The sequence below is a fragment of the Mesocricetus auratus genome, unplaced genomic scaffold (genome assembly GCF_017639785.1).
Source record: "Mesocricetus auratus isolate SY011 unplaced genomic scaffold, BCM_Maur_2.0 Super-Scaffold_100011, whole genome shotgun sequence".
Classification (NCBI taxonomy): Eukaryota; Metazoa; Chordata; class Mammalia; order Rodentia; family Cricetidae; genus Mesocricetus; species Mesocricetus auratus.
The window spans coordinates 51221062-51247412 of NW_024429195.1; the positions used below are offsets into that span (position 1 = coordinate 51221062).

Sequence of the window (26351 nt, forward strand, 5' to 3'; positions counted from 1 at the left end):
TTAAAATGCTATCATTAAGGTTGTGTCAGCAATTACTCTTTTACAACCTTATTTTCTAGAGAATAATAAAAATGTGTTAGGGACTGATACCTTGGGCTGAAAGTTGGCACTTGGCTCTCAATCCAGGCTTTTCTCTGCTTCTGGCAAATTGGGAGTGTCTGCACTTGGCTTCCTTGAAATCACAAAAAGGGAAATTTCTCAACGAACGGGCCTCCAAATTGCTTTGCCTCTGATTGTCTGAGACTCAGGTCTGTGAACTGTCAGGAGTGATCACTGCTGTCACGTTTGAGATGAGAAATTTGGTTTCTATGGTAACAACATCTACCCTGATTAGCGCTTAAAAATTAAAATCACCTCCCTGAACTGTACTTTAAAAGGAGGAATCAGCAGCCAGATGTTAAAGTATCTGTGTGTGAGGAACAAAGTAAGGAAGAGATTTAAAGACAAGATGGACTTCAGAGTTTGAGGAAGGTGATTCTAGAAGCAGAATTCTCTGTGAGCAGATGGTTATAAACACCTAAGTCTTAGAATGGTAAACACCTGAGGTTAAGAAGATGACACAGCTTCTAAGAGTTCATTGCACAATCAGGTGGACCTGGGTTCTACCCCCTGCACCCCTGCAAAAATCCAGCATGGCACTTGTGAGCTCAGTGCTATGGGGGGTGGAGACAGAGATCCCTGGGACTTGTGGGCCAGGTAGTCTTGTTGAATCCATGAGCTCCAGACTCAGTGAGAGACCCTGTTTCAAAACCACAGTGGAATGTGATAGAGGATGACCCTTCGTACTGACATCTTCCCCCTCCCCACACATCAACAGACAACTCATGCTGACCTCCAGTGCCCCTCCCCCCCCACACATCAAAAGACATCTCACACTGAGCCTCTCACTCAAACACACACAATAAATATTGGTAAAAAAGAAGCAGCAAACAAACATAACTAGAAAGAGGTACCAGAAAAATCCAGCTATTGCGTATCAGCGACTGGTCGCATGTAATAATAATTACTGAGGTTCAGCTGTGGACAGCCATTTTATTTTTACAGGGATGAACTCACTTGACACTAGTGTCAGTCTGATGAGATGGGTGGTTTGGATGTCTCATTTCTCAGGCATGAAGACTAGGGTAAAGAAGTGCTCAGATGTCTTCAGGACAGTGCCGGGCGGTAAGGAACGGAGCCTCCTTTCTTCATGCCTTTGCCATTTAAAGGAGCAGGAATGTGGGGGCTGTGTGGGAACCTGGGGATCATTGATGCTCACTATGACAGACTTGAGTTTACAGAAAGAAGGTAAACAGACTTTAAGATACACAACGGAAAGTAAAAATAGCATTTACTATGTAGGAGTAAAGGACAGAAAGGATTTTCTGAAGCACAGGAGGAGAAATGCATTTCAGAGAAGAGCAGTTACTGGTACAAAGCCCCTAAAAGGATGTGATGCCAACAATGAGCTCTCTCAGAAGCCCAGTGGCAGCGATGGCAGGAGTCTCTTGCAAGAATAACAAGCCCTCACTCCAGACATAAAATTCCACCTTGCTCCTTATTGCCTAGTCTTCCTAAGACTCTTTTATGACAAAAGAGAAAATCTGATCAAACTTGGTAGGAAGATAAAAAGTTTAAGTGACATCAGGAGAGGAAAAGAAGGAGAGAGAAGAAAGCAGAGAAGTTGAGAGTTACGGCAGCAGGAAGGGAGCGTGTGGGGAGGTGTCAGGAAGAGAAGCCATCAAGAGCAGTCTGGAGAAAATAGGCCAAATAAGGTGGGCAACGGGTCATAGGTGGCTGCACTTGCAGATACAAAAGCTGCCATCACTAAGACAAATCTCCCCACGATCCTGCCTCCCGTCCTTTCTAGCAACACTCTGTCCCACAGAGAAGGTGGCAACGCCATCAGACCACAGGCTGTCTCCTCACAGGTGGGCAGAGATGGCCCTTGGAGTCTCCCATAGTGTAGGAGGGGAGGGATGCAGAAGGGAGAGATGCAGAGGTGAGGGTGGGAGAGGCTAGATCACCCAGCAAGAGAATCCAGAAAGTAAACATGTACTCTGGGCATCAGAATTGGTACTGCTGTGACGCTAAAAGTCCCTGAGAACATTGGCGTGAACATTTTAGAGATGGTGGAAAAGGGGTTTGCTAAGTAGATAAATTCGTGTCATAAAGATACATCAGCATTTGACAAGATCCATTATGGCACTTCCAGGGAAAGGAGGCTTTCCAATTGAATACAATCAGTGCTTGATTTGGCATGCAGCTACTTTATAGCACTCGAGTGTGTGTGTGTGTGTGTGTGTGTGTGTGTGTGTGAAAACACAAATTGCTAAAATTCACTGGGCTATGCGGACTGACAACTATTCATAAGGGACTCTCAGGTTCAGCTGCAAAGCATTGAGAAGACTAACACTGGAAGAGCTGGCAGAGACAGGTGGGTGTCCGGGTGTCTTAAACACAGCATGCATCTAGATGAGGAGCTCCCTTCCCCTTGGTACAAGAATGTTACTGTGTCAGCACTCTGCACCACACAAGATGCTCTTTGCTTGGTTTGCGGCTCATGGTGGCTTTTTTCTTTCTTTCTAGCTTCTACAAAGTGACTTCCGTTCCACCTTGCACCTCCAGTGAGTCCCAAGGTACTTTCTCCTTTACACTGTGGCTTCATAGAGTCATTTCATTCCTCCCGCTCTCCCTTCCTTCCCAGCACAAACTTTCATCTTCTTCTGCTCCCCTCACTCCAATATTTCTTTGAGTTTTGTTTTTGTCACACACCTTTGCTCTGTCTTGCACTGATCCCCTTCTTCTCTTCTTGTGCCCATTCTTTCCACAGATGTACTTAGGAGGAAGGGTGGGTGTGATGGAAAATGAGAGAGAGAGAGAGAGAGAGAGAGAGAGAGAGAGAGAGAGAGAGAGAGAGAGAGAGAGAGAGAGAGAGAGAGAGAGATCGTGTGTGAGTGTCCCTGTGTCTGCAGGCTTGTGTTGGGGACCCAGATCACCACGAGTCATCTTCTTGTATTGCTCTCCATCTCACCTCACCTTTTGGAGACAGGGCCTCCCACTGAACCTACAACTTGCTGTTTGGCTAGACTGGGTGGCCAGCGAGCTCTGAGATTCAGGGATTTGTGCATCTCCGCTCTTCACCACTCACTCACCTCACACCACCCCAAGCTCCAGAGCTCCAGGCTCACAACTCCACACTAGCCTATTTTTTCAAATCTGGGTGGTGGAGATCTTAGCTCTGATCCTAATACGTATGTAGTGGCCGCTTCATATTGAGCCATTTCCCTTGCCTCTCTTTCCATAAATGTTTAATCATCACTCACCATGTAATGGTTGCCACAATGGGTCTTCTGGATCCCACAAGAAACATAGTACACGGATTTTACGGTGTTGGTGTCGAGAAGTCAATTACTAGATTAATGCCTAATGCAGGGAGAGGGCACCAGAGAAGACTGGCAAAGTGCAGAGATGGCCGATATCAATGGGCACTAACCAGCTAAAAGGAGTCAAGGAGGACTTCAAGTAACCTGAAAGCTGGAAGCGGTTGCAGAGAATTCATTGCTGATGTCTAGTCTATCTTGCTGGAAGGTCTCAAGGCTGAGCACACCCAAAAGATTGAGGACCGGACAGAAGTAGAGAGTGGCTGAGAGGGAACTGCGCAGAGAGCGTGTAAGGTTCTGTGGGTCCACGGTGGGGAAGCCTGGGAAGCATTTCAGCCTTTTCCCACGCCAGGAGTGTCAGACACTGACTGACTGACCTAATGAGGACACTTCTTAAGGAGCAAGCAAGAGACTAGCTAGGAAGCCACAGACATAGTGGGAGATAGATGATGGGAGGTTCCCTACGTGTGCCAGCAGCAAGGAAGGACAGATACAAGTGGGGATAAGGGGCATCGGGTGTAAAGGGGAAAGGAGACTAACAAGCACACCCTTGTTGATTTCTCCTTGTGCAATACTAAAGGTGCGAGTATGCCACCCATGAGGGTGGTTGCTTTGCCACTCTGCCTCTGCTGGGAACTTTCCTTCCTGACCCCTCCCTCCCCATTACAGTACTGCAAGGTATATCCTGCACTTCAATAAATAAGAGCTTCCTTGGGAATTGGGCTTCTTGACCAGGCTTGCCTTAAATCTTTGCTAATAGACCCTCTTGATTCAACACTTTGCCCGTTTACTCGATGTCTACAGACACTGGGTCTACAAATTTCGTTGGTCATAATAAAGCTTTGCGCTAAACGGATTATATTACTAAGTCAGCAAACAAGTACAATGTCCACTAAGATTAGAGAGTGGATAGATCTCCTTACTCACGTTTACTCACTGTGTACAGGTGTGCCGGCTTGTCTAGACTAAAGCTCTAATTTCAATTTCATAGCAATCCCAAGGGATAGGCTCTATTATTTATGCCGGACTTCCACTTGTAGAAACTAAAGGTGAGGACTGCAGGGTGAGTTGCACAAGGGTACAGAGTAGCATGTTCCAGCCTGCAGAATGACACCACAATTGACTTGTTTATAGGCTAAGGTAAAACGCATCTCACAGGAAAACCCTTTATCTCCCAGAGGAACCACCAACTCCAAGCCTCAGGCAACTGTGATGGCCTTGTTTTCTGCTTTCCTGCAATGTCAGAGACAGCTACCATAACTTGTCTGCCTCTGTCTTCATTCTCTTCTTCAAGCAAAGGAGGGAGACATGGATTACTCTCTGCCCCAAACTCACTTTTCAATATGCAAATCTAGCCTTCCTTTATGTGTTCAACACAGGCAGGAGAAGGTGAAGGAACAGTAACGTGTCAACGCAGTTCTGTAAGGGAACTCGTAAAACTAATTTTGCTGAATGCACATCAAAGCTCAGTTACCGAACCAAGACTGGATCCATCGCTGGCAATGTCTCCCTTGCCCCAAAATTCCAAAAATAAAGCAGGAAGCTGAGAATCTCCCCACAACATCCACCCAAGTTTTCCCGGGATGTGATCCGATCACTGCCAGCTCCAGCTGCAGCCCTGTGTCCTGTCACTTCTATCCATGCTCTTCTGACGTACACACCTGATGCGGACCCACATACCCATTTCCAGGCTGAAAATCCAGAAGCCAGGAGTATTCTGGCATTCAGGTATCCTTGTCACCATGACATATACATTGGATCTCTAATGACAAATATATGTCACCATTTGCCAAAATCCAGTTCTCTGTTCTGTTTAGAGTTCCCAGCCCCGCCTGGATTCCATCACGACCTAATGTGGACGTGAGATCACATCTCAAGTGCTGATTCTGTGGTGTGAGATTAATGTGGTCCTCAGTCTGTCTGTGACTGTGAAGCCTGGCTGACACATCTGTCACTTTAGCACTGATGTGAGGCCGGGCATTTCAGTGATAGGATGCTATGACTGTGCTCACTCCAGCTTCTTTCTCAGAAAGTCAACAGTACTCTCTGGCTCCTGGCCCATGGCCTAGACTAGTTGATATTTGAGCTCCAATGCCAATAGTGCTTTTAATCCATTAAAAATGTTAGAAAAATCACTTTGGCTTCTGTCAGTTCATCCCATTACAACAATAAAGTGCTTGAACTATGGGAAGGTAAATGAAAGCTGTTTTCGGAATCCAAGGTATGTCTATAAAACCAGTTAATATTTATTGAAATTAATGTGCCAGGAACTATGCTGAATGCCTCAGACAAGTACCTCATTTTATCTTCACAGCAGTCCATGAGTACTTCTTCCCTAACCTAAATGTGACACTTGAAAAACTTAGACTGGAGGAGATCGAGTCACTTAACCATGGCCATAGGAGCGAGGGCCCACTGGAAGGAGAGCCAGCCAAAACTTTGTTTGCTTTGGGATGGATGGGTTCCCATCAGCTCTTAGAATAATCAGATAATAATGATATGGGACATATGCATTGAATGCAAGTGAGGTTAGAAAGGTAATAAAAAAAGAAACCCTCCAATTCAACCCGACCTTCTTAGGTGATAAGGGTGTTCAAATGTTAAGAATTATTCAATTTTTCTTTTCCAAAGACGAGTCCACATTAATTCTAATAGGAGCAGGCGCAGTACCCAGAGTCATGCCTTCCTCTACCTGCTTCTTTAAGCAGTGTGATTACCAATAGTGGAGCAGTGATGCTTCTCTCTTTAAAATTACTTTTGCGGTTGGAGAGACATCTCTGTGGTTACAAGCACTTGTTGCTCTTTCAACAGACACAAGCTCAGTTCTCTGCACCCAAGCTGGAGAGCGCAAGACTGCCTGTAACTGCAGCTTATGGGGATATTGCACCCTCTTCTGGCCTCCATGGGCAACAAACACATGAACACTGACTCTCCCATTTGGCAAAATATTATTTTAAGGTGTGTGACTTTTGTTTATGCTGAATTTGTTTAACTCTGTGAAGCTGTGATTCTTTGCCTGTCTAAAACACCTGGTGGCCTAATAAAGAGCTGAACGGTCAATAGTGAGGAAGGCAGGCAGAGAGGATAAATACAAGGAAAACCTAGGAAGAAGAGGGGCAGCAAGAGAATAAGGAAAGGAGGATGTCAGGCAACAGACCCCCAGACTGCCATGTAGTAAGAAGGAAAGTCAGATAAAAAGTAGAAAGACAAAAAAAAAAGCCTAGAGGGAAGAGGTGGATGGGTTAATTTAAGATAAGAAATGCTGTCTAGAAACAAACCAAGTTAAGGCTGGGGATTCATAACTGAGAATATGACTCCATGTGTGTTTTATTTGGGAGCTGGCTGGTGGGCCTCTCAAAGAGTCAAAAGAGCCCAAAAGAGCAAAATACCCCCCTGCTCTCTCTCTCTCTCTCTCTCTCTCTCTCTCTCTCTCTCTCTCTCTCTCTCTCTCTCTCTCTCTCTCTCTCTCATACACACACACACATAAAGACAAAATTAAAAACATAAAAATTTTCTGTAGTCTCGGTTTATAAATTTAAAAAATCAAGTGAATCAAATTCCATAATGTAATTAGTTAATTCAATCTAATACACAAAAGCTTCTATTTTTACCATGAAGTTAACCTGGAAGCCAGTGAAATATTCTGTTTCAGGACATGCTAGGACTTGAACTCTGGTAGGAGACACTCACCATGTCTCAATCTGAAGCACTCACCTTTCAGCTCTTCCACAGCCACATGTTTGGTTGCTGCCACTGAGTTGCCCATTAGAGTTTTGTGAATAATCTTCACACTTCGAGAACATTATGGCTTCATATATTCAGAAAATAGCTAGCTCTTATCCCATCCTTGTCTTTGCTTGGGTCATTTCTTTTCTGGAAAAACCATCCTCTCTACCCATCTCTACTTGGTTCATATTAGAGAAAACAAGTTTTTATTGATAAATAAGAAAAATGGAAGTGTAACATTATATACATCCTTGTGCTTTCTCTCCCCTGCTTTTTACTGTATGCGGGCTATGTTTCTGCACATGTATTATTTTCATGTCATGCTGCTGCACTCTTGATTTATAAAAGATGCCAGTGTTTCCAAGCTTTGCTGCTAAAACCTCATAGTTTTTTTTTTCATGAAAAAAGCCTGATCCCCGTGAAGTTTACTGTCCAGATCTATATGCATTTTTACTGGAAGCTTATTCATTTCAGCTTTCCCTGAAAAGAAGTTGGTTTTTGTTTCCTTTTCCTTCTAGCAGTGTTAGGGATTGAACTTCTGGTCTCAAATATAGTCCACAATTTCTCTACTTCTGAATCACATTCCCAGACTAATTTGGGCTATTTTGTGTTATATTTGGATCCAAAATATCTTGCACAGGCTCATGCTTGAAACATCTCAGGTGGGGTGTGGCTAGCTGTGGTGGGTGACTGGGGTAGTCTACAAGGCTACACTTGCCTCTGGTTCTAACCTTAGATCCTTGTATCCATGTCTTTACCATGTAAGGAACTCCACCCTATTCTACTGCCAGGGTGGCTCTGCCTCCTTACAAAGCTATATCACACAGATGAATTAGTTTCCTTATGGGAGGAGGAAAAGGGGGGTCAAAGGGAGAGGGGGTGAGACAAAGATAGAGAGAACACAATATAGAAGGTGAAAGATGGTAAAAGAGAGATAAGGAAAACCAAGGCCCAAGTGCTAGTAAGAAACTGACTTTGGACCTTGGAATCAACAAGGGAATTGGTACTAAGTTGCTGGAAGCAGCAAAGCTGCCTACTGATCTCATCAACACATCTAAAATATGATCATTGGAAGGTGGTTAGAAAGTCATACAAGAACAATGATAGCATTTCCATGTTCATCTTGAAGAAAGGTTAATTGGAAATTGGCTGATGTATAGATTTTTCACGAGACGGATCTGTAACCACATCTGGTGTGTCACACTGCACTCGTTTTATTCAGAAAACTACCAAGATTGCATTGTAAAGTTGCTCCAAGTGAGACTGAATGGGAAACAGTGAACAATAATATTTGAAGGAAGGGCTGTTATTTCCCAAGATGGTGATATGAAATTGTAAGCGGAGAGAAAAAAAGGGCAAATGAAACATGATGAGGCAATAAAAAAATAAAGAGAAAATGTCAGTCAAGTTTATTATCTATGTTTTAACAAGTAAAAATAGTAGTTAACTCAAGGCAGTTAATGACTAGGGAAAGAAGTGAAAACATGAGAGAGTGGAATTGATACTGAAAAAAAGAGCAGTGCATGACTATCTTGTCATAATAGTTGATGATTTCATAATATCTTTATGATAAAGAACTTTCCCATTAACCACAAGGTCATAGTCTTTCCTAATTGTGTTCTGTGAATACTCAACCCAATAATAGATGCTTCTGGAATCCAAATAAATATGTCCTTCCAAAGCCTGTAGTAAGGATAGCATGCTGTCTGGATGAGAGCCATTCTAGAGTTAACCGGGAAAATAGAATTAAGAAAAAAATATGTACAATAAAAACAGCACTGTCCAAATCTAACATCATTTCACCCCTTATTCCTCATCAGTACCCTTACCAAGATAATTAACTCTTTATTCCTAAAAATTAAATGTATTTGGGGGAATTTATCTCAAAATCATAAAATATTTGTCTAATTTTTGGCCCATAGCATTTTGGAACAGATGCCTGTAAAAATGAAAAAAAGAAAAAAGAAAAGAAAAAAGCCAGGTGACTCATCCATGTTCCTATGCTCTGAACCCCTGGCCTCAATTACTACTGTCCAATGTGTCTGAGTCTAGATCCCAACACCATACATTCTGGACTTCAAGATTCTTAAAGAGATCCCCCAGTAGTAAAGCAACCAAACTCCTTGTTAAGCAGGTCCTCTGGAGGCCTGGACTACCACCATCTATGTCCCCAGTTTTACACTTCAGTCAACCCATGATTATTTCAGTCCCGGTACCTGTGAATGAAATCGAACACTTCATGGTCTCTGACACTATATCCAGTCACTTTCATTTGCTACTGGTGCAACTCATCTCACATAATTTAGTTTCAAACATAGAAAACTTATACAGTTATATTATAAACAATTTCGTTAGTACTGCCAACAGTTACTAAATGCTGAGTATTGTGTGACTGTTAATACATAACCAGCAGGAGATTAATGTATTGGGTTAAGCATCTAAATAGCCACACTGGCCCTATAAAAGGTAAAAGGGACAAAGGGGGAACATCACATCGCAGGAGTTCCTTGAATGTCAGAGACAAAGCATTTCATGCATCACCCAACAGGTGTGACAGAAAAGATCCCTCTATCACATAAGGTCTAAATACAGAAAGCAATCGACAAAGCTTCTATGGTTCCCAGGTAGCAAATCTGTCAAGTAACTTCTGCATCCTGACTGTAATGTTTATAGTGTGGTCAGTAAAAGACTTCTGTCCTACAGAATCAACATTCAGGAACAATGAGTAAACCTGCATAAAATATACAAGTGGATTGAAGATAATTCATATAGATACTGCCAAAGAGCTCACTAGTTTTGCCAAGACTGTTGATAAATTGAAGCAGAAAAAAGACACATTATAAGGGTTAAATCTAAATTAGAGATGATATAGAGTATTGTACCAGGGATCAAATCCCTTGGAGGTAGCCAACTGCTCTGTGATTGGATGGGAGAACCACTCCCATAGGAGATATTAGACACATGGTACTATATGGTTCAGTAGGTCTTGGACTGAATAGGGAAACACACTGCTGTTCCCTAAATAGACATGTTGTCAAAATTCCTTCTGAATATCTTTATACTTATAAACTAGGGCTGCTTCTAAGTCTGGGACAGAGAAGTTCCTTTTTAAAGGGTGACAATAATTCATATACTCATATCTGATCTAAGGACTGAGGATAAGTGACTGTGGAGTTCTTCATCCTAAACAGGCTACATATGTCACCCTCCAAGCTCTAGTGAAAATCATGGGAGAGGAAGAATGAATGTAAAAGCGAGAGGTTAAAGTGGCAGAGAACATTATGAGCCAAATAAGACCTGACTGTGGCCATCATGAACACACAGCAGAAATGGATACCTGTATAGGACTGGGGAACTTCAACACTCCTTAATCAAAAGAAAAGGTGTCCATGGGGGCTTCACTCCTTCCTGAAGAGCTGTTGGCTTAATGGTAGCTATAAAAGGGGGTGGTATTTCCTTAAATGGCATACCCATAGGAGACTAGGAGGAAGAAGGGGTCAAAGGAAAAGGAATGACAGATGGTAACAGGGAATGAATATAATCACAACATATTGTACATTTATATATGTATATAAAACTGTCAAAAATAGAGATAAAATAAATCATAGAGAACCCAAGCTGATTAATGAATGTAGTCATTCACTCAACACTTATTTTTATAAAATATACTCCAGATATTAAAATGGTAGTTCCAGACATTAAAATGCACAAGAAAATGGTTTTGTTCTTTAGCAGTTTATAATCCAGTGATTAGGAAAAATACATAAATAAAAGAATTCATTACATAGTTGGGTGCCAAGTTAAATGATGTGAAGCACTTGACAGAGAAAGGACAGGACCATCATCATGAACAAGTAGAAGTAGAACAAGTAATGCAACAAGGAATCAGACTGTAATGTAGAGGAGAGGGATGGGGAAAAGGGAGTGAGGGAGGAAAGGAAAGAGGGAGGGAAAGAGGGAAGGTGGGGATCATAAATAATCAAGTACAGTACACTGGAAAGTGATGCTGAGGAACAGGACATGGGCATCCAGCAAAGGAGAGATGTTCAATGAGCAGTGCACTGCACACACTGGCAGTATAAGGGAGGAAAGGAGATTATCTTGAACTTAGTTCTCAAATAGATGAGTTTGTAGCATTTCTTAAAATTAACATCCATGAAGGACCAGCACAGCCATAAGGAAAAAACAATCTTCCTTGTGAACATTTGCTAGCAATGGCATCAACCAAAAACAGCATGGATAGAGGGAAAACAATTCAGAATTCCTGTTGGCTGAAAAAGAAAGTAAACTCAGGGGAGACACAAATGCACATGAAAACAGTGGGTTTCCGAGAATGGTCTTTGTTAAATTAGTGAAAGAAAAGAAGCCTCCTGGCTGTAAAGGAGAGGAGCTGCCAGGTTGAACAGCCTGATGGGAGATTTCACTTGTTAAAGCACCACTGAAACATTTCAATGGGTTGCTAAGTGTATCATGGAAAGGTAGGATACTGGGATTTATATGTTGCTGGCATCTTAGGTACCTATTACCTGCTGTCTCACAAAGAACACAATCTATAAGAGGTGACAAAATACCACAGAAGAGGGACAGAGCAGAGTGTGTGCCCCACACTCTTGAACATGACTTCCTTTGTCTCAGCCTCCCTCTTCAAGGAGCTCAACCACTGCTGAGTCCTTCTCTTAGTAGAGAAGGAAGAAAGGACAGAGGGAGAGAAAGAGGTGGGACTGCTAAAATAAAAGTTGGGTCTGGAAAGCACTCAGCAGATTATTAACTGAAGCTTTCTTCATTGCCACACTGATGTTTTATAGTCTTGATAGCCAATGTGTGATGCTGGAAATAGCAGAAATGGCATCCCCTGGAAAGTTTTCAGACATCTTGGGCTGGACCTCAGATCTGTTGAGTCCAATTCTTCAGTTCATCATGATCCCCGTGAAAACCATGGACACGGTGATTTGAGAAGCAGAACCGAGGAAAGGATGCTACAGACAGAGGAAGGAAGTCATCACTGAGGTACTAAGAAAGGCATGCTCTCTGCTCTGGTGCCCCCTTGCTTCCTCCGCTGAAATCCTGCTGGTATACCAGATGTCCCTGGATACCTTAGCTTACCTACATTACCTTACCTACCTGCCTCACTGTGACTGAGGAGAAAAAAGACTGTTATTGTTTCATTAATGTAATATTTCATGCATTAAAGTATGAGAGGTTGATTGAACTCCCCCGCCCTCAAATGAATGGATATTTTAAAGGAAATTGTTGATCCAAATGGAATTCTGATTGGTATTTTATAGGAAAGAGTCACTTTCTACTGGAAAAGCTTCCAAGTATATTTAGTTCCTGACCACTACTATCTGCTGCTATTAGAACAATGGAAGGTTCTAATACATTCATGGACCGATAGCATTGTAATCACATATTAAATTAAATAATACTTATCTGAATTTAGACAACAATGTTGATGAAATGTTGACTACCTGTTATTATATTACATATTCTTAAAATGTTCATGGATGAAAGTCGAATCCAACTTAGGATCAGAAAAAGTAAAGGAGCAAATTGAGAAATAAATGAATAAATTTTATATTCTATACTAAAAATTAAACTTCAAGATTGTATCTACCAAGGATATCAGTGGTGAAAATAGTAAAGAAAATCATGTCCAGGTGGTTTGACTGTTTATATGTTTAGAAACTGAAAGCCAGTGCTGAAGAGATGGCTCAGCATTTAAGATTACTTGCTGCTCTAGCAGAGGGCCTGAACTCAGAATCAAGCCCCTGGAAAGTGCCTCACATCTGTCTGGAACTCCAATCCCAGGGCTCTATTACTCTTCTGGTCTCAGTGGGCACTCAGATGCACCTATCCCCCCCCCACATACACACATAATTAAAAATTAAAAATTAGAGATTTCTAACTTGAATACTAACTGTAGCACCTATACCATTTCTGCCTATGTAATCTAAGAGGACAATTGTGTACCAGAAAGAATACATTCTGGTAGACATTTCTAAGACAGAGAAGCTACATCTTCTTCATGGGGTCTCAATGTTAATTTATCCCCAATGAACATGAAGCAAGAAATAACCTTAGTGCACAAATGAACTTTGGGAGCTCACTCCACATAGACAGATACTCTCTCAGCCTAGACACACAGGGTAGGGCCTAGGTCCTGCCCAAATGATGTGACATATTTTGGTGATCCCCCATGGAAGGCCTTACTCTCCCTGGGGAGTGGATAGGGGGTGGGATGTGGGGTTGGTGAGGGGAATGGAAGGATGAGAGGAAGAAAAAAAAAGAGAAGCATTTCTTTCTATGCATTCTTGTTGGGCAGATAAACACATAGGTGAGTTTTAAGAGGAGAAAAAGAAAGAGTTTCAAAGAATTTTTTCATCCCCAAACACTCCATTTTGGCTTGAACTTTGCACATGGCTCCCCCCACCCCCATATAAATGTTCCTGTTAATTTGTTTGCCATTTTTAAATACTAAGGCCATATGTATTCCATAAAATGTTTCCTCTAAAAAGATACATGTCAGTCCCCATAGGTATTCATTCCTAAAGACCTCATGTATGAGCCCCAGTTTTTCACTACACAGATGTATAGATGACACATAAATTGACAGGTGATGGATTATACATGATAGATAGATAGATAGATTCTATACCCTAAGCAGAGATAGAACTGTGAGTCACTTTACAAACATTTTGAGTGAATTATTTAATATGTTAATTTGATTAGAGATTGTAAATACTCCATCATTAAATCTGCCTTTTCAATTTTACCTCTTTTACAGAACTCTTCATATTATCTGCACTTACTATGTTTTTAAGTTGAATATTTTTCTCCCTTATTAAAATGCTAGTTTCTAAAGAAACAAAACTTTTAGTCAATACTATTTTCATTATTTTTGACATAATATCTGCCATCCAGAAGTCAAGGGGAAGTAAATGTCAAAAAGATGTGACCTTTTACTGATCTACCTGTTTTCCATATTGTTTACACAGTGTAATTTATGAAAAATAAAACAAACTTTGGTTCCAGTGGCTCACACCTTCCTATTCACCCTAGACCACTTACCTTTCTTCAGCTGTGTCTAAGGCAAAGGATCATTAAGAACAAAGCGATGAAGTTGTTTCTGTTCTGTAAATAAGGTTTTTGCAGGTAATTTATACAATTTTTTCTGCAGTGCATTACTGACTCTTGCTAAATGCTGATTTAGTAAATCTGTAATCCTCTTTAGTAACCAGAATCTAGCTGCCAGACTTCCTGTAGAGGTAATTTGGCAGTTTTACTGCCTGGGGATAAAGTGGGGATGACTTCATTTCCCAGCCACCCCTGCAGTAACTGAATGTGAATAAAATTGATGTAAACAAAGTCAGAAGTCCCTGTTCTCCCTCTGCCTTCCTGTTGGGTAAAGTGCAGCTATCCTGATGACGGGGCATTCTAGATAAAGAAAATACCATGTAGATGGCAAAGCAACAGGACAAAAGAGCTTGGGACTGCTCATGTCCATATTGGTACAAAAGAAATACATTTAAACCTTATTCCATGTAACAAATTTAGAGGCAGACCATTTTACCTGGTCACCTTTCTCATGCTTCTCTTTGTTTTTCGCCTGAAAGCCAAGTACCCACAGAAGCATCCCAATACCACCATAACGTCAATCCCCTCAACTAAAGACAATGTAGAAGCATGCTTTCATACTTCCATAATGTCAACTATTGACAACACATGTCGATAGAAGCAGACCTGGCATTTGTCACTGTCTGACTCCCTACCTCTCATATCTCCTAACAGGTAGTGATTACACTGAATTCCTTCCTTGGCCAGTACTGTATACTTAGTGTATTCCTCTGACCAAACACCTTGGCTTGAGGAGAATTCTACAACGTCCTTTGACAGCTTGATTACTGGCCTTATTAGGAAATATTACATAAGCTAATACTCTCCCCTCAATCTTCCCATCACTTTCCAGAGAAGCTCTGGAGAGATATGGGGGTAGGTAGAGCTCCTGTCACCGTCTGGGGGAGGTAGACAGAAGATCTCAGGCTCCTGTGAGGCTCCCTACCACTGGAAATACGGGAAGCAGCTTTGAGTGTCCGTTTCCAGGGTACTTCAGGAGTACCCACTGTTTATACAAACTATGAGAAATGGCCAAGAACTGAAGATCTTTAGTCTACATGGAGGAAGCTACTGGTCCTGAAGAAAACTCAACTACAGTGTAACCTCTACAAGGGGAGGCAACCCTGCCCATTCCACTGCTATATGGTTTAGTTCTATCAACCTCAAGACAACAGAGCTGACCTGATAATCTGAACTATTGAAAGAACATACAGTGCTCTTGATTAACAACTGTAAATATACCCATTAAATCAGAACAGAATGCAAAATACTTGAGGACCACAAAGAAAATACACGGCAAAATCCAGTCTAATTGCTGAGTTCTGAAAGCAATGTGTTTCTCATGTGAGCTTCCTGGTGAGCTAGGGGTTAAGTACCCAAACTAAGGGTATCAAAGAGAATTTAGAATCAATCCTTGACATGTGATTAAGACAGAATAGGCAATGAGCTGTAATTCATCTCCTAAAGTAACAGGAGGAAGGATTTAAACCAATAAAGATGGAAATATTCTAAGACTGTTATTCTCTTTCATCTTCATATATTTATTATGACCATCTGCTTCTGGGAAGACAGAGTTGATTTTTAAAAATGTTTTAAGTTAAAGTAAAAATACAGTCCAATAGAGAAAATACGAGAAAATTACATGATTTATGGAACCCTTCAGAATTACAATCAATTGAACTTCTAAGTTAAGGACTTTGGAGAAGTGGCTTCCATTTTTGAGACCTAATCATCGGACAAGTCTCCTATCGTAGAACTGAATTCAATGTGGAAGAGAGAACAGAACAATAAAAGATTAGGAAAACTGAGGCCAACATAGGAGAGAGGCATGCACAGAAACTAAGAGGATGTGCATGCCAACAGGCACACAGAAGTGGTGTGAGGGAAGCAGCCAAGGAGATCAGAAAACCATTTTCTCATCTTCAAGCTTCTACCTCAGGGCCCACCCTCCAGGCAGTGACGATAAAAGGGAGTTCAGAACTGTTCTTTCAGGAAAACAGAGTGGAGCCCAGGGAGTTACTCAGAATACATGGTTCATTGTGTTTCAGTGCTAATCTGACTCCAAACCAGGGACTCCTTCCTGAAGGACTCTTTCCCCACTGCTGTGAGCACCTCAAGGCTGGAATTGGGTTATCTTAGTATTCATGACTGGGCAGATACGCCATGTGTGAGCACTGAATTAAATATTCTTACAGATTTACAGTGGCGTCTTCACTCACCCTAATGACAAAATTCCAGGGTTTCTTTAACTAAAATAAATAGATTCACATTGTTTTAATCAATTCACCTCACGTATAAATCTAACAGATTTGCATTTTAGGCTTCACATGTAATGGGAAAGGGCAGACAGCATGTGTCACAGGCTTAATGTAACTTTATGATCCAGTGATAGGCACTGAGATCTAAAATGGCTCCTATAACCCTGTTTGTAATTTCAAACCAAGGCAAAGGCAGAGCCATACTAAGTAGTTATCAGGGGAAACAAGTCACAAAGCCAGCAGACCCTGTGACAGACAAGGGGAGGGACCACTAAATTGTCATCTTTACTGTAGACCCTCAATTTAGTCTTTAACAAATAACTAATGAAAATATGTTTGGGGAGATATGTTTGCTCATATCTAAACTATAACAAAGCCCAACCTAACAGTTTGTTATGGTAACAAGTCAACATTTAAGCTACAATTGAGGCTAAGGACAAGAGAGCAGAATAAATGAAATATATTGGCTGGGTATCAAGCTTTTTCATTAAAGACCAATGAACTGCCCAATCTGATAATTCAACTAGTTTAGTTTTCAGGAGGACTTAATGCCCATGAATATTTAAAACGGTTTTTTTAGCTTGAAGCATAAGATAGCATTTAGTTTTCTAACAAATGAAAGCAAATATATTCTGATACAGACATGAAGAGAATATGCCTTGAAATGTCACATTTTTCAAGGACAGCCATATATTTTGTTTATTTGAGAACTGAAATGAAAAAAACAAAACATGTTATAGAGAGAGATGGCTCATCAGGGAAGAACACTTACTACTCTCCCAGAAGACCCATATTTGGTTCCCAGGATCTATGTCAGTCAGCTCGCAATAGCCTGTAACTCCAGCTCAGGGGAAATGACACCATATTATGCCAACATAAATAAGAATAAATTTAAAAAATCTCATCCTTACTATAATGTCCACCTCAAAATCTTGTGCATATGTATATAATATATAGCTATATGTGTGCATAAATATAATTTATTATGAAACACAATACTGTAACACACATGCCCTTATTTGTCAGTTAGTATGAACTGAATTAACTAGAAATGGTATCTTGTGTTAGGGGTATTGTTCTCCTCTACTTATTTGTAAACCATTTCTGTGGTTATTCACCTGTTATCAATTAATTAAATACTCAGTACTCTCCTATTTCAATGTTTAAAGAAAATATAAGGAAGTATATAATGTGTAAAACTGACCAAGTCTTCAAAGAAAACTACAATCTTATTGAAAAAAAAGCTCAATTATAAAAAACCTATATTATCTAGGAGGGCATGGGAGGAGGGGAAGGAAAGGGAGAGGGACCTGGGATTGACATGTGAAGCAACTTTGTTTCTAATTTAAATTTAAAAATAGAAATAATAAAAAAGAAACACAACACTCAAAAAGAATAAAACCTATATTATCAAAACTTCACACTTCAGATTTGAATAAATATGTCTATTTCAAAAACAAATTTTGTGCATGGAAATAAATATTTTCTTATGATATTAAGACAATGAAAACCTAGAGCATTAACACCAGTAGAAACTTTTAAGTGATATATTTAAAATGTTTAATAATCTGACCATGAGCTGGGTTTCTAGTATTCTTTCTCATCAACCCTCCCTGCTCACCCCCTGTGCCATTGCTGTCAAAGTACAGCCATCCATTCTTCGCCAGACTTTTTCATGGTCTTCCCTTCTGTCCATTTTGTTAGTTGACTCAACTTTTCCATATAAAGTAATTTCACTATAACAAGATAACTACAATTTACTAGCCTCTCTTCTCATCTACCTTACTACTTCACTAAAACACACTTTCCTATCTCACAGTTAGATGTAGGGGGCTCAGGACACAGAGCATGAGTAAAAGCGATGACATGAGCTATATACTTCACAGTCTTGCCTATACAACTTCCATCTGCATATTGCTTATTCCAAGAATCTTGACAAAGCAAACCAGCATAAGTGTGTGTGTGTGTGTGTGGTATGCATATTAGTCATTTTTTTCTATTGCTAGGATAGAATACTGTGATAAAAGTGTCTTCAAAGAGAAAGGGTTTATTTTTGCTTATAGTTCTAGAAGGACGCTACCCAACATGGAAGAAAGACATAATAACAGGCAGGGAAGACAGACAAATAGGCAGAAAGTCATGGAGGCAGAAATGGGAAGCTGGCTACTCAAACCTTCAGTTACCCATACAGGAAGCAGAGAAGAAGGACAGGAAGTGGGGTCAGCCTGTACACTGTCAAAGCCCACCCCCAGCAAGTTCCTTCTGTCAGCAATCTCTGCCTCCTGTATGTTCCAAGACTCCCTCAACACTGCCAACTGCCAGGGACCAAGTGTTCAAACATGTTAAGTCTCTAGGGGAATAGGGGAACATTTCTCATTCAAACCACCACAGCAGAGAAGCCAGGCAATGGAGTTACATCCCCCATTATTAACCTGATTGGGTTCTTGGTTTGTAACATGACTGAGAAACAAATCAATTGTGTTCTGTTGAGATTTTGGAGTTTGTTGGTGTGGTGGTTCGCAAGAAAATAGCTCCCAAACATAGTGGCACTATTAGGTGTGGCCTTGTTGGAGTAGGTGTGTTCTTGTAGGAGGAATTGTATCACTGTGGGAGTGGGCTTTGAGGGCTTTTTTCTCAAGCTTCATTCAGTGAAGGGCAGTTGACTTACTGTTGCAAGATGTGGCCAACCCCACATCTGCCTGCACGCTGCTACACTCTCTGCCAAGATGATAATGGGTTGAACTTCTGAAACTGTAAGCTACCACCCTAAGTAAATGTTTTCTTTGCAAGAGTTGCCATGGTCATGGTGCTCTTCACAGCAATAAAAACCCAAACTAAGACAGTGGGTTATAGCTGGTAGCATTATTTACCATAACTAATAAGTTCACTTATCCCTTACTTGTAGATCAAAGTTTCCTTCTCTATCAAGTCTTTTCTACCCCTTCAGGCAGAATTAATCACCCTCTTCATTGTGTGCCCAGAGCAATTATTATGTATATTTATTATTTACTGCTATTTGAATCATTTGTGAGCTCTCTGATTTACATGTTCTTCATCAGTGTATTTTAGGTACTCAGCCCCTGCAATAGAGACCCACCGAATGTACACTGAAAATGTCTGAATGACTGACAGGACTTGAAAAGTAGTATTGATTGCACAGAAAGCTTATGCATGGATTTCTCTTTTTAATGGTTAGCACTTGATAAAATAACACATTCAACCTTAGCTTGAATGCAATAATTAAGCAGTATTTTCTTGAATAAACACAGTTTGTTTCAAATTCTCCTTTCTGGTATTTAGCAATGTGCATCATCAACATAACAACCAAGAATGTATCTCCTCTCTGTCTCTAAATAGGCCCTTAGTACTTAAGCAACAAACCTGCTGGCCCGTGATTATGACCCACTCTGATTTTTCTAAGTACTTTTTATTTTTCCTTTGGACAAAAGAAAATGAACCAATGAAAATGTGCATCTGGTATCTTTTGAATAATAATGCAGCCACAAATATATATGTATATATTTAAATGAGTGTCCTAGTTAGCTTTAACTGTCAACCTCGCACAGCCTAGGGTCATCCCCTGGAATGGGGGCTTCAGTGGAGGGTTTGCTCAGATTGGAATGTGGACATGTCTATAGGGGACTCTCTTGCCAGAGTGATTTTATCACAGTCACAGAAAGCCAGCTACAACATAGGAATCCGCAAGCAAAGGTGAATGTAAAACTGAAAATGCACAGCATCCAGAAGTCTGTAATGTCAGAAGTGGAAACAACCCTGTTCTCCCATAGGGGCTGGAAGCATTATGTGTCTGCATCCCTCTCGAGCTGCACTGGCACACAGCTGGGTTTCCTGGGCTCATAACTGGAAGGGAGCAACCTCACGATCACACACTACACATGCACACATGGAGAAGAGTGAACTAAACCCCTGTTAAAGAAGCACAGACCTTAAATGCCCCTCCCTGATAATGATTTTGACAACTACCTTGTATGCCATTATCTCTACTAGTACTTCAAAGCGAGAAAGAAGAAATGGACAACATATTGTTACAGAGATTCTTGCTAATGTTTGGAAATTTGAAAGTCTGTGAAAAAATGAGCCTGTAATATTTAGCTGAAAACATGAACTCTCAGGTCAGTGGGAAGGCTCAGCAAATAAAAGGCACCTGCTGCCTAGCCTGATAACCTAAGCTCCATCTCAGGGCCTGTCAGGATGGAGGGAGAAGAGCAACTTCTGCAAATCGTCCTGTGACCTCATTACACACACACACACACACACACACACACACACACACACCACACACACAGACACACACACAGACACACACATGCATACACACCACACACACCACACAAACACACACACACACACACCACACACACATGCATACACACCACACACACACCACACAAACACACACACATGCATACACACCACACACACACAAAACAATGTACCACACACACAGACACACACACCACACACACATACCACACACACCACACACACAGGCACACATATACCACACAGACACACACACAACACAAACACACACCACACACACTACACACCACACACAGACACAGACACACACCACACAAACACACAGACACACATACCACCCACACACATACACATTTAAAAATGAAAATCTTTTCAAACTTCCTCCCTCGATGATCACATCAGGGGTAGCCATGTGATAGTCATAGGTAGTTAACACTCATTGCAATTTCTGGGCCAGACACTAGACATTCTTTCACTTAACCTATTTGCAATTAGCTAAGTCTCTGTTGCTATCCATCTGTCTATTTACATACACATTCATATACTCCTGCATATCATATACATCCATGTCACCAGGTAACTGGCAAATATATTTAAATCTAATAAAGGACTTGACTGAATCTACTTAGGCTTAAACCTATGCTTTTTCCCTCAGCTTCTAGTTAGCCAGTTTTGCTACAAATCACTACTACCACAAACAGATAAATAAATGAGTCTTCCTGTAGGCCAGGAACTTTTATAATTGCTTTGCATGCATCTTTGAGTTGCTGCTAAGCCCACAAAACAATTCTGTAAGATGAAAAAGACTCATGCATAAAAATATCTGATTCTTCCCTAAATATAGCACGAAAACAAAAATTGCCCATATTTTTTGTTAAATGAATAAACTCAAACATTTATGAAATCTATGAAAGTATAATCCACAATTGCAAAATGAGTTTAGTTTGGGATATAAAGTAAGACATACTTCTAATATCTGAGGGGCATTGTGACATTTATTTGGGGTTAAAATAATATATAATATCAGTTCTTCAGAACACCTCTCTAAGGTGCCAGATTCCAGAACTATTACACTCCTGCACTAAATGTGCCATCTGCTTTTCTTTAATTCTCCTCCTGTTGGAATTGGGCATGTTCTCTCTGATACCAGATTAGGCTACCCTCCTACATCAAACGCTGCTTGAGGGCAGGTGTGTCACACTACTTATACATTCTGAATTACCCACATACCTGAGTTTGACCTGTAAGTTGCTTCAGTGTTTGCGCTAAACCCTCTCAGGGAACTTCTTCATTTCCACCCTAAATAGCCTGTGTGTCTTTTGGACTTACATAGGATAGACAGGATGTAACTTAACGGAAGCACTAAGCTCCCAAGAACTGAATTAGTATTCAGAATAGAATGCACGGCACACCTACTCAGTTTCTTCAGACTCGTTGGTCTCTGCCCCTTGACAGACAGGTTAAGATGTCTTAGCTTGATTGTGTTTGAGCTTCACGAGCACAATCAGTTCCTTTTGTCCCACAGCTGGTTCCTTCTTTGTTGTCTCCACCTCATGTCCTCCCACTTGACAACTCTGTGACACTGACACCTTGTCTTTCCTCAGCCTAAGCAAGATGGCAGGCAATGATTCCCGAAACAGAAGCGATTTGCCTACTCAAAGATTTCTATGGATTATCCGTCTTCTCAATATGCATAAGCGTGGGTGTGAGTCCTTATCTCGCCTCTAAACCCTTACCTACCAGAGGCTTCTCCATAAGCTCTTTGCTCTGTCTTCTTTCTCCATCCATGTTGATTTTTTTCTTGTGGCTAAAATGAAGCTCCCACTGGCTCAAACCAAGGTTTACCAATTCTTCAGAACCCTCTCTCAAAGTTCCAGGTTTCACAGAGATCTCTGATCTTTGATTCTTTCCCTCATGGGATTGGGCTTCTTGTATGTAATAGATTAGACTTGCCACACACTGCCTCATGCCTTAGCCACGTCTTCTCTTAAAAGGTATGACATAATTGTCTCTTCCTTTTATCTGGGCTATTACAAATAGCCAGTTTCATTAGTAGTGTATTCAATGTATATAGAGGCCTCAAGAGAGCCATCTCAAGGTCCTGTGGCATGTACAAGCTGCAGTTTGAAGGAATCCTATGGCTACAGATCTAGTTTCATCTAGAAGGATGGACTGCCTGGATCAAATCCTGGCTCTCAAGCAGCCTAGTTTAAAAAGGCCTTGTATGTAACTTACTCAATATCTCTCTGCTGCAGCTCCTCACTTATATTACAGGGATAACACTGCCTCCCCTGCAGGGTTGTTAGGGAACATGAAGGGTACATATGTGCCTAGTGCCTAAGCCATTACCTAGCACATGATGAACAAAAATAGCAAAATTGTGAAGACACAGGGTTTTTTTTTCTCCTGCTGATGTGTGATAGTTAAGTATGTGCATTATTTAGATGTTATGGCCTAATGCTCAACAAGGAGATTCAAGGATGTAGGCATTGGTAAGGACTGGGAGCAGCTTCCTGTTTTGAGTATGTTGGAGGCTCAGAACAGGAGCCTCAGCTCTCCCTTGGAAGAGCTGGCTGTGCCAGACAGCAGCCTGTGGGGCTGAAGTCCACTGGCAGTCTTCGTTTCCCTAAATACCCGCTTCTGTATCTCCTCTTGCTTTCCCCATACTGCTAATTCCACAGTGCCTGCGGTATCACTTGTAACTATGACTAAACGTCAGTTTAAATCCTTAAAAAAAAACAGCTTCAAATTTGGTTGAATCTGATTCTCCAAAGACCAGTAGCGCCATGATTGTCATCCTGGTATGCAGAAGAGAAAGGAGGCAATCTCCCTTCTTCCTCTAGAAACAAATTTATTTGGAGGAGTCAGGCATGAAAACACACAGCTGCAAAGCAATGCGCCAGACGCTTTAACAGGAGCATAGACAGTGTGCAGTGGTTACATTGACTGATTCTGCCCCGGGGATCAGATTTATTAAAACATCTCACAAATTAATAAACAATACTAGTCGATTTCAGTTTATCATTTCCTGCCTTTAATGTGTTTTTTTACATGAGGCTGTTACCAGAGCCTGTGGAATTGAGGCAGAGGCACTGATCTTCATACCCTTGATGTGTTTGTTAAAGCCATGCCCACACAGTTTGTTCTGCTACAACAAAATGCAGGCAAATGTGCTGTGGGTTTCTTTTCTTCCCTTTTGTTGTAGTTTAAAACGACACAATTAGATCCCATGAGTCAATTCCTGCTGTCCGCAGAGCAGAACCTGGGACTCTTGTTTCCGTTTGTCCTCCTCCCATCAGGAGCAAAGCATGACCTTTAGACTACCAATGCCTCTGACTACAACTTCAAATACTGGCGCTCCTCCAGATTAGCTGAACAATTCACTTTTTTCCCCCCTCAGGCTTCCTTCAAATTGGCTAGTCATTTGCAGGCTTGAATTGATGCTCTGTCTAGCCTACCTCTGTGCAAGCTATCTAGTCTTTAGAAAGAAGCTCCATCTCAGAAGTGTTTGCTGTGGTCAGATGACAAACAGCCATCACTCTGACCATAGTTGATAGTCCCCCAGGACTCAGTTTGACAAGCAGAGAGAATGAAGTGAAAGAAAACTAGATGCTTCCCAGCATGACTGTTAAATGTCAGCTATTTGGGAGTTTATCCCCACATGAGATATTTCTTTTGTACTAGAAGACAACCACTGAGAGGCAACACACACACACACACACACACACACACACACACACACACACACACACACACAGCAGCAGCAGCAGCACAATAAAGCCACAGAAGACAACCCTATCATTACTGTTGCAGGAAATAAAGCACTGATTAATGTCACCAAAGCACATGTCAGGAGGGATAATGATGATGTATACAAATGAATTTTCCCATCCTGGACAAAGAACTTAAGTACCACCTAAAACTGAGTAATAATTATATACAAATCACCAATGACAATGCTGTCTGCTAAGTACGTATTATATTCTCACAGTTTCAATGGGTTTGTTTTATATTTTTCTCTGAAAATTTTCTTAGTGTCTTCCCTCTTGGATTCAAGTGACACAAATTACAAAGTACTGTGGTATGCTCCTGCATTGCCTAACGAGGCAAACAAGGCCCGCCAAGGACAGATACAAGATACCAGGTTCCCTCAACTATTACTCAATGTGCCAAAAGAACTCTACAGCTGGAAAAAAGAAAGACAAGATGGTGTGGACCATGCGGAGAGGCCACATGGCTGTCTAAATCCACACTGGCTGGAAACAACATTTGGGAAAGCAGGTTTCATTTCATTTTTTTTTTGACCACAGGCAGATTGGGCACATTGAGGAATAAAGAAGTAGACATCAGAGCCCAATCACTGGCCAAAAAGGCAGATAAACTCTGGAATGCAGAAGATAGAAGAAGCTCCAATTCCATTATTTGGCTCTAGGCAGCAACCATCACATGATTAATTAGTGCTCTAATTGGCTATACCACTGTCAGACTTCAGTCAGCCACTGTGATCTCAAGGTAACCCAAGGAATGCTTAATAAATTATATACCCATGTACCTACCTAATGGTTATGATTTCTTTGTGGTAGCTCACTGACCAAAGTTTAATCGCCACGTTTAGGTGATGCTCTTTAGTCTATAGCCAGAAGTTCACCTATAGTTGAGAGTACATTAACAGGAGGCGATTATGAACGTCCAACCTGTCATGTACTAGTCATGGATAAGCTCTAGGAGACTGTTATTAAAACCTAGTAAATTTTAGAGCATTTGAAAGAGTGAAGGGTGAAGAAAGGAGTTGCATTTTCTTTAGTTTCTTGTTCTCTTTTTTCTGTTGCAATAAAGTAGAACCAGACACAATAAATATCCGACTACTGTAAGTCAGTATCCTCCTGCAACATCTACTGGAAACACTGCTACCCAAGAGAATGAAAACTAGCTCATGTAGTATAAAAAATATACCAATAGCAATATTTCTGATATCACTCAAGGCTTATTCTGTGTCTCCTGTGTTCCACACACGTTGTAAGGGGTTTATGTGAAGTCATGTTCATAACTCTTACAACAACTTATGAAGTAGTCTTTATTACAGTTATTTGGTAGATAAAGAAATGAAAAGAAATTGAACCTTTTCTTATACATGTTACCATTTTGAAATTTAAGTCACTGAAGACCTAGAAAAGAAACTACTCCTTCATTTCCCTAATTTGTAACCTTCAGTGAAAACACATTTATTTGATCTTCCTCACTGATCAGACGGACCCTTGGTCATAGCCTGTTCATCTGCTTGGTGGTGATATTTCATAATCTCAAAAGCATGCAAGATTACAGAGATTTCAGAGTTATTTAGGGCAATGCTCACTTCTTGGGTGGATTTTTTTCTACATCAGCAGTTCTCAAGCTATCATAATATCCATTTCTGATGGTGTTTAGGAACTGAGGCACCATTCAGAAGCAAAATTACAATTATGAAGTAGCAACAAAATACATTTATGGTTGGGGGTTCATAGATCACTGGAATTATGTGTTTTCTGGTGGATATAGGCCACAGGTTGAGGATCACTGTCCTAGTTGAACATCTGCAGCTTTTTATGGATGGAGAATTCTTGATGCCAAT

At 40.9% G+C, this 26351-nt stretch overlaps 1 protein-coding gene and 1 long non-coding RNA gene across 7 annotated transcripts in view; one reads left to right on the top strand and one right to left on the bottom strand.

Moving 5' to 3' along the window:
• Window positions 1-26351, bottom strand: part of Grip1 (glutamate receptor interacting protein 1) — a 586206-nt gene that overhangs the window by 285012 nt on the left and 274843 nt on the right. The window lies entirely within an intron of this gene.
• On the top strand, window positions 1010-5691 carry LOC110342982. The gene is made up of 3 exons (XR_005880470.1): window positions 1010-1164; window positions 2569-2618; window positions 4742-5691. It is a non-coding gene; the product is annotated as an uncharacterized LOC110342982 (long non-coding RNA).